Genomic DNA, 12,087 nt, shown 5'->3' with positions numbered 1-12,087 from the left:
GTATTCACTAAACATGTAGAAGAGATACACTACTTCTATATTAAATACATATTTTTAGATCAGTCCACAAAATGAGTTTGACAGTCAATCTTAAGGTATAATTTAAAATAAAATTCAAAGAAAAAGAACAATTCAGGTTTAACCAAATAAATTGGGACGATTAATTAAACTAATTATTGGCATGATAAGTAATCAAACTCTTGTTTTCTCAGTTAGAGGGTTATTTGAAATGTTTCTTGAAATTAAATTTCTGCTAAATAATTTTTGCTTTAAAAAATGCTTTTTGGTTTCAAATAGTAATGTTGTGGTGATGCTTCTAGTTGTATCACTTCAGGCATCAACATTTTAATTTGTACAAACTGGGACTTCATTTCTGTCTTACTCGTCGATTCTTTGAAATACTCATTATGTTTATTTATAGTTACAAGACGGACATTATTTGTTGGCTATACCACTAACCTTTATCTCCTCTAGAGTCATGAATATTTTCACCAGAGGCGGTTAGCTCACGAAGTCAAGAGATCGAGAGCATCCTGGTCAACATGGTGAAACCCTGCTTCTACTAAAAATACAAAAATTAGCCGGGTGTGGTGACATGTGCCTGTAGTCCCAGATACTCAGGAGGCTGAGGTAGGAGAACTGCTGGAGGTTGCAGTGAGCCAAGATCGAGCCACTGCACTCCAACCTGGCAACAGAGTGAGACTCTGTTGGAAAAAAAAAAAAAAAAAAAAAGCATACAAAACCCCATTTCCTTTGTAGAAAGGTAAGCGTATCAGCTTTATAAACATGCAATTTCTGATATCTAGTGTGTTTTATTCAAGTCCCCAGTGAAGTCAAAAACAAGCATTCCCCCAGTGTTGACTGAATCTGAATTCTTGTAAAATTGTGCCTACTTTTCTTTATACAAAGCTGGAAATACATATTTATATATTTAAAAATAAATACTTATCAAGTAGAATCATTACATTTATCATATATGCTAAAAGTAACTCTATGCACTAAATGATGATTAAATATGTACAAATGAATATTAATTTGTTGTCTCTTCAACTTTATGAAAAATCTTCAAAATGAAAATCAATTGGTTATAATTAACAAATAGTACAAGATCTAAACTTTCAGTATAATTGTACTTATAAGTTAAGTATCTTTCACAGTCAAACTGAAGTGGTGAAGCACCCCAAAAGTAAGTTACCAAAAAGAAATACCAGTGACCCATAAATACACAAAAGTGTATCTAAATGATCAGTATTCAGCAACTAATTTGGAGAGATAAAAACGGATGATACTATAAGTGTAAGTATAGATTTTTTTTGAAACAATATTTGACAAAAAATTCAAAACAAACTTAATGCCAAAACTTTTGACCAAGGCATACCATATGTATATATTTATTCTATGAAGAATGAAACAAAGAAAATCACAGAAATGCTTGTTTTAGAATATTTATCATACGATTGTTTATGATGGAGAAAAAAGTAAAGAGCTGTAATATGCTACTTTAAGGGTCTGAATTATATAATTGGATAAATTTTTTTTACACATGACTTTTATAGAGCCACAAAATTATGTTCTTATAAATCTAAAACTCTTCTAAAAAGTAAAGTCTCTTTAAGTAATATTCTTAAATATATTTATAAATCTGTAGATATTCTTACAATATATTATTAGGTAATTAAATCTAATTATGAAGCATTGTTATGATGCCAACAATATGAAATGATAAAAACTTAAATAGAGAGAGAAAAAAGATTGTCATGGGCCAGGCACAGTGGCTCATGCCTGTAATCCCAGCACTTTGGGAGGCCGAGGCAGGCAGATCATGAGGTCAGGAGTTCGAGACCAGCGTGGCCTACATGGTGAAACTCCATCTCTATTAAAAATACAAAAATTAGCCACGCATGGTGGTGGGCCCCTATAATCCCAGCTACTACGGGAGGCTGAGGCAGGGGAATCACTTGAATCTGGGAGGTGGAGGTTGCAGTGAGCTGAGATCACACCATTGCACTCTAGCCTGGGCAACAAGATCAAAGCTCCCTCTCAAAAACAAAAACAAACAAAAAAGATTATCATGATGTAATAGTAAAGTACTTTATGGCGTGCTATAAGCACTTTGAGATGTCTCGTTTAATCATTACTGTTCTTTATGTAGGGTGATTAATTACTGTTCTTTATGTAGTGCTATAAGTGCTTTTATATTTCCAAGACAGATATTACTTGTTGGCTATACCACTGTCCTTTTTCCCCTTTCAGTTCATTCTGTAAAACTCACTTTAGTTTTTCTTTCAAGACAGGTCTAGTAGTAATGAACTTCTTCAGCTTCTGTTTGTCTGAGAAAGTCGTAATCTCTACCTTATTTTCAAAGGATAATTCTGTTGAATGTAGGATATTCTTGGTTGACCGTTTTATTATTCGCACTTCGAACATGTTGGCCCACTGCCTTCTGGCATCCAAAGTTTCTGATAAAAAATATGCTTAAAATATTTTAATGGATTTCTTGTATGTGACATGTCATTTCTCTCTTGCTGCCTTCAAGAATGTCTTTGTCTTTCAGAAGTTTGATTATAATGTGACTCGGTGTGTGCCTCTTTGAGTTCATGTTAGTTGGCATATGTTGCGTCTCTTGGACGTTTTTTCAGGTCTTTCATCAAATCTGGGAAGTTTTCAGTGTTTACATTTTCAGATAGTCTCTCTGTGCCTTTCTTTTATCTAGCTGCTTCTTCTAGAAATTCCACAATCCATATGTTAGTCAGCTTGACGGTGTCCTATAGGTTCTTCAGGATCTGTTCAATTTTCTTCAAATTGTTTTTTTCTTTCTGTTCCTCAGGCTCAATAGTTTCCACTGACCTATTGTAAAGTTCATTATTTATTCCTATTCTTTATTTTGCTTTCTCATATTTGCCTTTGAATTTGTCTAATTTTTCGTTGCAGTTACTGTACTTTTCAGATGCAAAATTTCCTTTTTTTAGTTTTTTCTCTTTATTATTATATTTTGTTCATGTATCATTTTCTTAACTTTTGAAAAATGTTTCTTTAGTACTTTGAACATCTTTTGAAAGAAAAAACTCTTTGTTTAATAGATATGTCAACAGCTCCTTCTCATGAACAGTTCTTGTCAGTTTATTTATTTATTTTTCTTTTGAATGGGCAGTACATTTATTCTTCTTTGTCGTTCTTGTGATTTCTTTTGTTGAAGATTAGAAGCATAAATCTGATAATTTGTAACTCTGGAAATCAGATTCTTCCATTACCAAGGGTAGGCTTTGGTGTTATTTTGGTTATGACTTTTGTTTATTGTTTTTATTTTTTGCTTGTTGTGAGCTGTGCCTATGCCAAGTATCAGCTTAAAGTGTAAACTTAAGGTCTTCCCATTTCTTTTGAGCCTTGTGTTTCCCTGAACATGTGTGGTCATTTCTAATTTTCCTTATATATAAACTTACTTTTTCATATTCTAGCTTTTAATGTCTGGCTCTCAAAATGGGAAAGAAAGAAAATTGAAGAGTAGGGAAAAAAGAATATAATCCCTTTACATCTTCTGGAATTCACTTCAGCTGCTGAGGAAGGAGGCTTTAACCATGGGACAGGTACAGCATCAGACCATCCCCTGGAAGTTGGAAGCATTAGATAGACTCCTTCTATGACAAAAAAGGGACTTCTGATATCTGTCATTTGTCTATCTCAGTCATCTGTAACTATCCACATGTAGCAAGAGAGATGCTTTCATTTGACAGTATGTTTTGGAAAACACTCCATATCACTACACAGATATATTTTCAATTTCCTTTCATGTGTGTATAGTAACTCATTTATAAATGTGTCATTGTTATTTCAATCAATTCCTTAATGAATATTTGAATTATTTCTAATATTTGCTATTACTAATAATGGCACTAATAATGAAGAAATTTTGTGCATTTCAATTAGCTTTGCATGAGTATGTTTAAATACCTATAAACAAGTCAAGGAGTAAATGGATATGTGATTTGCTAAATAGTGTCAAGTTTTCCTTCAAAAAATTTGCACGATTTTATATTACCACCAATAGTATGCCATTTCTGTAAACATTTAAAAACTATTTGCTACTTAAGTTTTTGTTTTTTTTTTGTAATATGATAGATGAGAAATAGTGTTACTGTAGTGTTACTTATCTCCTTAAGAGTGAGATTAAGCACCTTATATGTTCAGAGATGTTTGCATTTCTTTTCCTATATATTGAATTTATATATTTTTCCTATCATAACATTGGTATATATCTTTTTTATTTTGTAGGAGCTCTTTCTATGTTAAGGACATTAACATTTGGTTGTCACATAAGAATATTATAGTCTCTCTTTTTAGGGTGATTTTTGTCAATTATTTTATCTGCTATAATTTCTGATTTGCAAAGTTGCTGCAGGTTATTATGCACAGATAATAATTCTTATATTTTTATGGGACATTTAGAGAACATGAAGTAGCTCTTTTTCTCTTATTTTTGGCATAAATTCCATTTTTTTAGATATGAAGATTATGGCTTATTTTACTTTTATTTGCATTTGTCAAGTTTATGATTCCCAATGTTTTTCTAAAATTTACTTATTTACTGTTTTTTTATTTAAAAAAAATAGATGTAAGTCTCACTATGTTTCCCAGGATAGTCGAGACCTCCTGGCCTCAAGCAATCCTGCCTGAGCACCCCAAGGTATGGGTATTATAGGCATGAAACACTGCACTCAGCCGTGCTTTTTTTATTTTTAAACGTCCAAAATAATTTAGTTTGATTTTTTTATCTTCTTGTTTTTGCATTGAATGGCTGAATTTTACATTGTTAACAAATCTTAAAAAAATTGTCATTTAAAGGGAAAATTTGACATATTTATATACATAAGATAGATGTTTGATCTCAATTTTGTCATAATGTTTCATTCCACTACATATGCAAAGAAAAAAAATACTATGAGGTTTATTTCTTTATCATTTTTCTGTTGTTTTGGTATATTTTTGGAATTTAGTAAGTAAGATTTCTTGGCTGCTTAAAATAAGAGTAAATATGATTAGCAAACAACGTTTTATCCTTTTTACCTTCTCTCACTCTATTAAAATATTATCACTAATATTATCTTAATTCGGGTATTTTCTTTGTCCTATTTAGTGTGATAAATGTAATTGAACTACTTAATTTTTTGGCATGAAATGAATTTTTTTTGCATCTATCTGACATACACCCTGCCTTTTTTTTTCAAATATCTGTAAGTTCTATACTCTTACATTATCAGATCATTTGTATTTACATAATATCCTATTGCAGTTATCTCTATTTTTAATCTTAATTTTGTATTTAAATATATTTAATGTATACAAATAACCGGTTGCAAAATCTTCAATGTCTTGTTTGTTTGAAGTTCTTTCTTTGTTCCTCAGGAACACTGCCCGAATATATTAATGCAAGAGGATTTTTTGTTATTTTGTTTTAGATGCTTTTAGCCTTTATTTACTTTTTGTACTAAAATTTCTTTTGGTTGGATAGAGAAAAATACTTGATTCATATTTTCTTTCTGTTTGTAACCAGTATCTTTGGTATGCAATGTTACTCTTCAGATGTTTGATGAAAGCCTGATTTTTCTTAATATAAGAAAATTGGTATTCATGCCTAGGTTCTCAGAAATTTTTTTCTTTGTTTTTGTAGTCTAATAGTGTTGCTATGATAGTTCTCCGTGTCAATAATTATTACTCAGTTTCTCCAGGTAAATAGCATGCCTTATCAGTGAGAATATTTCTGAAATAAGGTTCTCTTGACATAGGTCTATATATTTTTAACATTATTTTTTGCTTTTGGGGGGAAGATAGAGTACTTTTGTGGGAGCTCAAATTAAACATGTGCTAAATAGCTTCATCTTCTGCTTATATCATTTTCTCTTGAAATATTTTCATGCTTTTCTCTGTATCTTGAACTTTTCAATATTTTTCTATTCTAGTCTCTATTTTTATTACAGGGCTTTATGAAGTCTGTATTTGCTCTGTGTTAATTCTACACTGTCATTTCTGAATTTCTTTTATGTTTCACCTACTTGTTTTGTCTAGTTAACAAGAAGAAATTTGGAAGATTTAAAATTATGCCATGGTTTTATTTTCTTGGAACTGAACATCTGGATTACATAATAAAATATCTATTTTTTAAAAAGTTAGTCTAATTTGTGAGAATACAATTTGGGCCTTTTAAAATCACTTTTTTGTGTGTAGAATATTATTATAAATCAGAATTATCTTTTGACTTACAGGAAAACTAAAAATACATGGACCTAGAATGTATTTCCAATTCCCCTAATTTTTATAGCACAATAAGGAGTCACCCGAACAGTGTGATGAGATAGACAAGTATTAAACATTTTTAGATTCTCATTAAAGAAAAAAAAATGACCACAAATGCCTTTTTTTTTTTTTTTTTTTTTGAGATGAAGTCTCACTTTGTTGCCCACGCTGGAGTGCAATGGTGAGATCTCAGCTCACTGCAACATCAGCCTCTCACGTTCACAGCAATTCTTGTGCCTCAGCCTCCCGAGTAACCGGGATAACAGGAGTAAGCCACCTCGGCCAGCTAAATTTTGTACTTTTGGTAGAGATGGGGCTTCATCATGTTGGCCTGGTTAGTGTCTAACTCCTGACCTCAGGTGATCGGCCCGACTCGGCCTTCCAATGTGCTGGGATTACAGGGGTGAGCCACTGCACCCTGCCACAAATGCCATTTTCTGATAGAACCAGGAACTCCCTCTCCTAGTTTTTCTTCGTTTGATTCTGCACATTGCCTCATTTCTTTCCTTTCCGGATAAATTAATATTAGCTAACTTAAATTGCCATGGACCGTGAAAATACATGCTTTCTTCCCACCCCTTCAGGTACTCCGCAAGTGGTAAATACCTTCCCTAATTTACTAAGGATAATGAAGTCGCATTTACTAAGGATAATGAAGTCAGCATATTCTCAGCATACGTAATGAATAGAGTCTCAATCTTCTGGCCTTTAAAATCTGCCTATTTTAGTCGGCAAATAACAAAACATTCAAATATTAAATTTTCAGTTTATTTCTAATGGTAATATACTTAAAATTTACTTTGATGACTTTTTACAGAATTGAAGTATCATTTTGTCATGAAGGAAAAATATGATTCAGCATCGGTAAACCTATTTTTCCACAATCCCTCTAAAACTGACAATATGCCAGACAGAGACAGATTTAGATAATTTGAGACAGGTGCAACAGTATGCGTATAATAAATCTGTTCTCTACAGACAATGATGTGGATCAGATGGGCCAGGTGTCAAGAACATAACAACCAGCATCAACTAAGAAGACAGGTTTGGAGCTGATACTGTTTGAACAGGTGCAAGGTATCTACAAATATAAAAAATATCCATCTATTGAATGGAACATGTCCAGTTGGAATCAGTACTGATTCATAACAGATGAAGAAAATCCAGCAAACACCTGTTAGGTTTTCAGAAGAGAAAATATGTTGGTGCTGTTAACTAGGTTGTCAAATAATTATAAAATGCTATTATAAGACAACTGAAATTTAATTTTAATTTTCCTGTAATGCATCACCATACTGAACTACTTCCCCTAGAGACACGGGTGATAGGAACTCGCCATCAGCAAAGCAACTTCTCCACAGGAGATGCTGGAGGACATCATTTAACATAAATTGGAACTTCACATTTATGGGCAATACCATAAATAGCTTCACCAAATACAACTGAATTGGCTGACTTAACTACATTCTTATAATTGCTATTCAATTCAACGATAGAATTGATTTATCTGGTAATGTACTAGCTCACAGAAGGTTGAAAATTGGATGTCGGATTTTCATTTTAAATCAAATGTGTTGTTTGTTTATGGTCAAATAACTTGTCAACACAACCAAAATAAGGACAAAAACAAAATAAACAATTGAAACTACTCACACACATATAGAGATATCAGTCTGAGGCTATTGTAAGTCAGTTCTAGTCTAAAAATTGAAACAAAAGTATGGTTATGCTTGAAAGTGCTCTAAAATATTTCCAGTTGTAGAAATTGGTATTTAATTTGAAGATAAAAATAAATACTTTATAATAATTATTATATATTGTAATGTCTCAGTGTTAAATGCGTATGATTTACAAAAGAAAATATATAATACCTACCAATAAAAAACCCTTAATTGTGTATAATTCACTTGAAAGATGAAAAATCTAGCTTCTCCCTAAAAAAAAAACAAATACATATGCAAATATGTTTGAAATGATATTAATTAATTTCCAAATAATTCAATTTAAATTTTGTAAAAATTTTAAGGATGTTATAACAGCAATATAGATTAATTTGGACTATTTATTCTAAAACTAAAATTGAAACCATAACCTTTTCAGAGCAATATCAAATATTTATATTTAAAAATACTTACTAGGTAAAAGTATGCCCACACCTAAAATGGACAAAGTGATTAAATATGCACACACTTGTCATTAATGTCAGTTTGTAATAGATGTCTAAAATATCATTTCTTTAGCATACATAGTCTTCAAATCTCTGAAATAAAGTGAATCACAAGGCCAACCAATTTAAGTGAGTATAATTCTTGCAAACAATTAAGAGTACACCTACTGAAGCAGTGTTTAGCATCTGAGTTATCTCTGCTGTCATTTCTTTTCCTTAAGTTAATTATTTTATAAATTAGAAAATGAATATCAGAAACTTTAATGAAGACAGTCACAGAGATTTAGCATAGGCCTAGGTTAGGTAGCTAAAACATCTCACCACAGTCTGTTGCTGTTAGAAGGTCCAGAATGAAATCCAAGTACAATATAATAAATTAGCACCTATATATGTAGGCATAAAATTGGTGTGATTTGTAGTGTCTTATCTGCACATACTTTCAAATGTATAATTTATTTTTAATATGCTTAAAAATATGTGCATTTTTGAAGGAAGCATATAATAATTCCTAATAAATACACTGAATGTTCTTTGAGATCTATGGCCTTCCTTTATTTTAAATCTTCACTTCTTTGTATTAGTGTGCTTACCACCAAACTATTGTCTCAAGTTACTTTAAAAAAATCATCTAGCCTGTTATATTTATTACTTTAATTAATACTCAAATGCTAATTCTTAAAACGTTTTCATCTTTAAACCCCAGTAATCTCTGAATATGATTAAATGGTCAAAGACTATGACTGGTGCCACACATGAGATGGTTACAGTATCTAATACTTGCCTAAATTTTTGAAAGTAAATCCAGCACAACAGATGCAAATGACACAGTGACTGTATCAAAATCCATTCTCAAGCTATGATTCTTTCCTGTGTTCAGAGGTCCTTTCTATTTTGAATGTTTAGCCTCTGCTTGGCCGAAGAATCTAGCAAGTGACTCTCCATCTCTCCTCAAGGATGGGTCACAACTGGTCTTAGCTAGGCAGAGTGATGTCATTCCTTTTAGAATGATTGTTTTAACAGAGACATGTATTTTTTTCCAGCCAGCGGGATATGAAATAAATTCTGTGGGAGTCATGAATAAGGTTTGTCTTCCTTATAAAAGGAAGCACTTGGGAGTAATTGCCTGTCTTCTTTGCTGCATCACATAACTGCATGTGATACCTAGAATTACTGCAGCAGTCATCTAACTGGAGAGAAGGGCGGAGGAGAGAAATTATTAACACCTGTGGTAATGACAGAAGTAGGAGATTAAAATCACCTGGATCCCTGTGCTATCTATCATTCAACCAGCAGCTCTAAAGTTCTGGAGACTCAGGAATTCTTTACAGTCTTAAAAATTACTGAGGATTCCAAAGAGCTTCTGTTTATGTGGATTACATCTCTCAATATTTGCCGTATTAGAATTTTTTTAAAAGAAAATAAAACATACTATATATTAATTCACTTGATATCAATATATTTATTACACACTATCATGAATAACATGTTTTTTATGAGTGATAACTATATTTTTCAAAATAAGATAATTGTGGTCAGGCATGGTGGCTCATACCTGTAATACCAGCACTTTCAGTGTCTGAGGTGGGTGGATCACCGGAGGTCCAGAGTTTGAGACCATCCTACCAACATGGTAAAACCTCATCTCTAGGGGAAAAAAAATTAAAATAAAATAGCTGGGCATGGTAGCACGCACCTAATAGTTCCAGCTACTCGTGAGGTTGAAGTAGGAGAATTGCTTGAACTCGGGAGGTGGAGGTTGCAGTGAGCCTAGATCACGCCACTGTGCTCGAGCCTGAGTGACAGAGTGAGACTCTGTCTCAAAAATAAAATAAAATAAAATAAAATAGACTGTGTGAGAGGGAGCATAACTTTACATTGTGTTCTAATCTCTTTAATATTTGGCTTAATAGCAGAGGGTGGATTCTTATATAATTTTTTGCATTATCCAGTTGTGATATCACACATAATATAGCTCCTAGAAAATGTCACTGTACACTCATGAGAGAAAGAGAGAAATAGGCAAATAATATCTGAGTATTATCTGGAAGATATTTCAGATACACACTATGAAAACTGCCTTATCAATTCACCCTGAATTAAACACTTTCTAATTATTGTTTTCTGAAATAACATAACTTTTATTACTTAGAGTCCCTTCAATTGATTTTCTGCTGTTTTTGGCTAACACAATTTTAAGTAAAACAACGGTCAAAAATATTTCAGCCATGAGTCACAGATTGTTTTTTAATCTCAAAAAATAGTTACTAAGTTTAGAAATTGTTATTCTCTGTGCTTACTTTCACCTGTGTGTTGTATAACTGGTTCTAAAAGTTGCTGACTCTCCAGGCAAGGAGGGTCATTGGATTAAAAATACAGTATAAATAATTCTTTTGTATTACTAACATATTTGTTATTATGTTTTTACTTATTTATTTATTATTTATTTATTTTTTTGATATGGAGTCTCTCTCTGTCACCCAGGCTGGAGTGTAGTAGCGCAATCTCTGCTCACCGCAACTTCTTCCTCCCAGGTTCAAGAGATTATCTTGCCTCAGCCTCCTGAGTAGCTGGGATTACAGACGCCCGTCACCATGCCCAGCTAATTTTTGTATTTTTAGTAAAGATGGGGTTTCACCATGTTAGCCAGGATGGTCTCGATCTCCTGACCTCATGATCCGCCTGCCTCAGCCTCCCAAAGTGCTGGGATTACAGTTGTAAGCCACCTCACCCGTACTAAATTATTTATTATTAAGAGGTGTTCATTACAACATCTATTAGTTCCTGAGGAGGAAAATTAAAATTGTCATGTAGAAAAGAATAAAAAAGTATTTATTCCTAATATCTGACTCATATGCAGATTTATAAATATATGTATAAGAATTCAATAATAATTAATAATTTTGCACATATAATTTGGTTATAATATATTGATATTGCCCAGTTAAAGAAAAATAAAATTGTGTAGCTAGAGATAAGTTCAGTGTCAACAAAACTCTAATAAAAACCAACTGTAAAATGGTTTCAAATTTTAAAGTGGATTATGTAAAAATAGCAGGAGTTAAAAAATTGTTTATGTGTAAAGGAACTCACTCAAAGATTCTAATCCTGATTTTATCTTTTATTTTTTGTAATTGCTACAAAAATGCTAAATTAAGACAGCAAAGGCTGTAGAGAACATTAGTTGAAGTAGGAAAGGTGAGATTATACTTGTTTTTTAGGTGAGATTTCCTAGCCACAAAGTCAGAATTGTTACATTGCAACTGTAAATCTGAGTTTTTAAATATTTATTATTAAATAATGAATTAAAATTAAGTATGTGTTATAAATTTACAGAAAATTATATACTGGAACTGGAATTTAATTTATTGAAATGGAGAACACTCAAAGAGCAAGCACTTTAATTTGACAATTTGTGGAGTACTAAAATTGATTCCATTACAATTTGAAGTTCAATAATTTTTTGCTAGACAAAATTATAGTTAGAACAGAAAAATTAGTATTTGCATATTAGAGACAGAAATGCATTAAATTTGTGATGATCAGTATTTAAATTGATTTGATAATTTAAAACATTTTAAATAAATTAGAAACAAAATATTGCTTGAGCATGATTTTGAAACTATCTTTTCTGG

General features: G+C 31.9%; 1 long non-coding RNA gene across 7 annotated transcripts in view; it reads left to right on the top strand.

Annotated features, from left to right (window-relative positions):
• The window catches only part of LOC105466370 (uncharacterized), a 216,731-nt gene that overhangs the window by 25,818 nt on the left and 178,826 nt on the right, over positions 1-12,087 (top strand). For 4 of the 7 annotated variants that reach the window (XR_011619874.1, XR_011619868.1, XR_011619869.1 and 1 more), the window contains exon 2: positions 475-630. The exons of 2 other annotated variants lie outside the window; for them this stretch is intronic. This is a non-coding gene — a long non-coding RNA (uncharacterized lncRNA). Of the gene's footprint in view, positions 1-474; positions 631-6,550; positions 7,366-12,087 lie in introns of those variants that run through there. One more of the 7 variants, XR_011619870.1, reaches the window with a different exon arrangement.

The sequence above is a fragment of the Macaca nemestrina genome, chromosome 2 (assembly GCF_043159975.1).
Source record: "Macaca nemestrina isolate mMacNem1 chromosome 2, mMacNem.hap1, whole genome shotgun sequence".
NCBI lineage: Eukaryota > Metazoa > Chordata > Mammalia > Primates > Cercopithecidae > Macaca > Macaca nemestrina.
This window is presented reverse-complemented; position numbering and strand designations above follow the sequence as displayed.